Source organism: Corapipo altera, unplaced genomic scaffold (genome assembly GCF_003945725.1).
Source record: "Corapipo altera isolate COAL_440 unplaced genomic scaffold, ASM394572v1 77, whole genome shotgun sequence".
Classification (NCBI taxonomy): Eukaryota; Metazoa; Chordata; class Aves; order Passeriformes; family Pipridae; genus Corapipo; species Corapipo altera.
Window position 1 is genome coordinate 72,474 of NW_020885150.1, and position 4,891 is coordinate 77,364.

A 4,891-nucleotide genomic window follows, 5' to 3' on the forward strand; every position below is an offset into this window, starting at 1 on the left:
TCCAGGAAAGGAAGGAAGTGTGGGGTCACCCAGCCCCGCTGCCGCCCTTTTCCAGCAAACAGCCCAGGCCTGCTGATAATGGGGCCGTGCCATCCGCCACCCAGGAATTCAGGGCCTCTGGCCACACTCTGCCTGAAATGTGGGATTTTCCCCTGTTTCCTTTCCCAAAAAAGCGAGACGCGGTGCCAAAGCTGCCCAGCTCTTGGGTGGGGTACGGAGCAGCATCAGCAGTGCCCCAGTTCTGCCCCAGTGACTCTTACTGGTAGGAACTGGGAGTCACTGGGCTGGGTTTGCTCCTGTGCTGTGCCAAAGGGTGTGGAAAGGTGCTCAGGGATGTGTTTCCTGCTGGGCTGCCCTGACACGAGGAGGGTAACCCCAGTGCAAGGTTGAACTGGGATGCAAGCTGCAATGGGCAGCTGCTGCTCCTGCACACCCAGTCCTGTCCCAACACCTCCCACTGGACATCATCCCAGAGGCAGCAAACCAGCAGGACACCGGGCAGTCCCACCAAACCAACCCTGGAGCAGCACCGAGGCAGGATCTGACCCCCTGACACCATCCTGCCGTGCAAAGTGGCCCAGGAAGGAGCAGGGACAGGAGCCTGGAGCCTGCTCCTCCCCGATACCGGGAATAATTACATGATTATGCGATTTGGAAGCAAAGTGCAGATTAATCTCTGATCTTGTTAGTCCCTGTGTTACCATCTGCTTTGTGCAGGCAGGAGAAGCCCCTCGCCCTGCAGCGCAGACAGGGAAAGGTGACAGGAACCCCTGGAGTCCAACGGGGCAGTGAGTGCTTTTGGGAAACGGGTGGATTGGGACCTGATGACATCAGGACAAGTGGATGTCACCCAAGGCACCAGCTGTCACCCACAGCCACCTGCCCCAGCCCCGATTCCTTGGAAGCCAGACTGGATCCTGGAAGCCAGACTGGATCCGGCTCAGCGTGGGGCAGGGCTGAGCTGGGACTCCTCCTTTGGCCAACAAGGACAAGCGACAGCAGTGACGACGATGGCCCCGGGGGGCTGCTGGGAGGGAAATGACAGTTCAAACCACAGGGAGAGGTTTATCATAGTCCAGCTGGGATAAAGAGATAGAGAGATAAGACTGAGGGCATGCAGGGAGTCTGTGGCACATCTCCTGGGCTCCTCAGGGGCTCCCCCATCTCCTCCACTGGAGAGTTTTTTGCCAAGCAGGGAGAGTGAGATCTCTTGCCAAGAGATTTTCTCCTGCCCCAGCAGCCTGGGGCAGGCCCAGCCTTTGCAGTAGGACCAGGTCTCATGGGGATGGGACTGGGTTTGCACCAGGATCTCTCCAGGTTGGGGACACCACCCAGCCTGGGTCCCTCCAGCACCCAGAGCTCTCTGAGGTGATGCTGGGACAGTGACTGGTACCCAGGAACCTTTATGTCCCCAACTGGGCTGAGCCACCAGCACTAAGAACCGACACCTGTGTGTCCTGGACACTGTGGGGTGTGGGGGTGCCCCTCTGCCCCACCGCCCTCAGGTGTGGGGGGTCCCAGCGACCCGCTGAGCTGCACAAGGGGGCAAAGGACAAACCTAATTGCCCATCGCCCATCCCGGGGCTCAACGCTGTGACCTGTCCTGTGACATCTCCACACCGTCCACCCCATGTGGCAATTCAGCCTCCTCCAGCTTGGAAACAGCATCCGTCCCCGCGGGAGCCTCCCGGGAGCCTCCTCTTTTCCAGCCGCAGACAAAACCCTTCCCCGCTCGCCCCACGCGCTCCCGGCCGCGGGTCGGCAAAGCCCCGGGAAAAGATGAAAGGGATTTCCCGGCTGACCTCCTCACCCCGCACTATTTGCACCTCCTTTCCCGCACGCAGACAGGCATTTTTCCCATGCTCAGGGGGTCAGCACCTCCTGCACTCCAGGACGGAGCAATGCCAGGAATGTACCTGGGAATAGGCAGGGTTTTGCAGGGCAAAGGGGAAATAAGAGAGCCGAGCACCTTCTTGTCCCCAGTCAGCCACCAAAATTCTTTTTATAACCTTTAAAAGGTGTTTTTCTTGTGCAAATGCTCTGCAGGAAGAAACCTGTTAAGCCAGGACAGGTGGGGGGTCTGGACTCAGCCTGAGCCTCAGGCATAGATTTATTTTGTGTCCCTCAAGTGGTACCAGCCCATGGTGCTGGTCACTAGGGCAGATTCCGAGTCCCCAGGCATGGTCAGGGGTCTACCCTGGGCCTGGGGTCTCCCCCAGAGTAGCCAACAGTGCAGGTGCACCCACTCAGCCTCCTCTAAACAGCACTCGGGGTGATTCCAGCCCCATCTTCCCTGGCTCAAAGACCATTATTTGCCCTTTCATCCCCATTTTGGGGTGAAATAAACCCATTTTCCCCCTCCAGCTCCACAGGGGCTCTGTGGCCCCCCTGTGCCTCAGTTTCCTGGGCTAAATCAGGGAGAACAGCTTGTCCCTAGCACACCCCCCTCTAAGAGGAGCCCAGTTGCCCACAGCCCACGTGCCAGTGTCTCTGCCATCAACCCAGGGTGGGAAGCCAGGTTGGATCCTGCAGCTTCCCTGGGCCCAGCCTGGGGACTGCACTTCCACCCTGCAGCAGTCCCTTCCCAACAGAGATGGAGGATAACATGGAATAACAGAGGAGAAATGTGTTTCCCTTCGCTCCTCCCCACCTTGACCTTGCATCACCCAAAGCAGCAGTAAAGGGGAAACAGAAATGAAGTGGTTTTGGGACAAAACCTGGGCCCCACCGCAGGAGGTGGCAGGACAATGGAGGTGATGCCCATGTCTGGGGGCTGCTCCCATCACCCAGCAGGGCACAAGCCTCGTGCACCCAGATGGTGCCCCTGCACAGAGCCCTGTGTCTCCATGTCCCTTCCCCACTCCTCGTGCCCCCTCTCCCTGCCCTCCTCTGGAGCACCCAGTGGGTGACACAAACCCTCTGGGACAGGCAGATTTTCCTGCCTGTGCACAGGGATGATCTGGGTGTCTGCAACTCACGGGGACAGGATGGGAAACCTCCTGGGGCCACGGGAGGACACAGCAGGGAAGCCAGGCCGGGCACCCCAGGACATGCCACGTGTGCAGGGGACCAGCTGCTGGGACCTTGCTGATGTCGGGGAGGAAGGAGCTCAGGGGCTGGGGGTGATCTCCCCGCTGTGCTCTCCAGGGAAGGGATGTGGTGACACACGCCCCGGGGTCCCCTCTGTCACCCCAAAGCATCCCGCTTTCCCCTCTTGCTCGATAAGAGGGTTTGCTTGTAAACAGCAGCCACTGGGTAACACTTCTAATCCCTCTCCTCTTGGCTATTATTCATCCCCAGCTAACCTTAAAGCCTCCCCCTTTTTCTCTGCGAGGCACCCCCAGAGCAGAGGAAATTCCTCAGCCCTGACGTGATGTGAAACACGAGCGGCTCGGCCCCTGCCGCCCCCTTCCCTGCCCCAACCTACCCGGGCCATTTCCCAAACCAGGTTTCCCTGTAGCATCCCATTCCCCCCTCCCCTTCTTTTTTTTTTTTTTTCTTTTCCCCAACCACCCTTTTCTGCTTTAGACATTGTAACCCGAGAGGCTGGAAATGCAGCTCCTTTCATCTTCCATTTCCCACATCCTGAGAGTCTGGGGAGAAGGAGCCCACCCAGATGATGGAATCCCAAATATGTGGCTCCTTCCACCTCCCCGGCCCCCTCCGCCGCCCCCCGTGAGGCTCCATTCACAAAGCAGATTAGCCATGCTGCCGCCTCCCCGCACACCTCGCCCTGAAAAGCCCGCGAAAAAGCCACCATACAAAAAAAAAAACCCAAAACAATTAATAAGAAGAAATCCCCGCGGCGGCTCCTCCCGGGGAGCAGGATGGGTCTCTGCATCTCCTGCCCCACTCGCAGGTCCCATCGCCCTCCCAGGCTGGTGGGAATTGGCACCCAAAGGGCCAGGACTGGGTGATGGTTTGGAGAGGTTTTGGGGTGCTCCAGCACTCCAGCCAGGACCTTTCCCCTCCCTGTCCTCGGGTGATTCCAGCCCCAGGATGGGGTGTGTGGTTCCCAAGCTGTCACCACAGTGTTGGGGTCGCAGTTGGGTCTGGAGGGACCCCGAGGACGAGGAGGGGAGGGGAAGCAGCACCCAGCAAGCAGCACCCAGCCAGCACCCTGTGGCTGCACTGCCTCCCAGCATCCATGACCCCAGCCACAAGATCCCAACCCTCCTGTCTCTGCAGGGAGAGCCCAGCACATCCTCAGTCCCCCTTGGAGCTTCCATGCACCCCAGGATCGGCTGCATCCTGCAGGGATGCCCATCACCTGCCCCTCCAGAACCCCGGGGAACACACACACTTTTTCTTGCATTTCCAAAGTCACTGGTGAGACTTTGGGGGCACATTTTGTGGTCGTAGAGGTGACTTTGAGAGGGTGATGGCACATTGGAGGTGTCCCAACCACGGCACCCTCTGCCTGGCTGAGGACAGCTCCCACCTCCTGGCCGGGCCAGCCAGGGATTGCTCACTGAGTGTAGGTGGGAGCATCCGTGCTTCCCGACTGTCCTCACCCCTCCCTCCTCCGGGTTCTCACTGCCAGGTTAGGACATGCCCTGGGTGGGCAAAGGGCTTAGCCCTCTCTTCACGGGAGAGTGGGGCATTGCTGGGATGCCTCAAATCCCTTTTTCCAGGCTCTGGCAGGAAGCAGGGGGAGGTGGAGCGGGCCGGGTGCCTGCCTGAGCATCAGGGAGAGGTGAGGACGGTTTCAGGCTTTCCCGGCTTTTCCCTGCTTCGCCCCACGCCCTGGGCCAGCCGGTTCCGCGGGCGACCGAGCCCAGGGAGCCACGGGCGGACTCAGCCAAGGTCACGCAGTGACTCAAAGCTCGCGGTGGAAAACCACAGCCCTCCTGTGTCACGGCGTTAATGGCCCCGCATCCTCCCCTCCCTC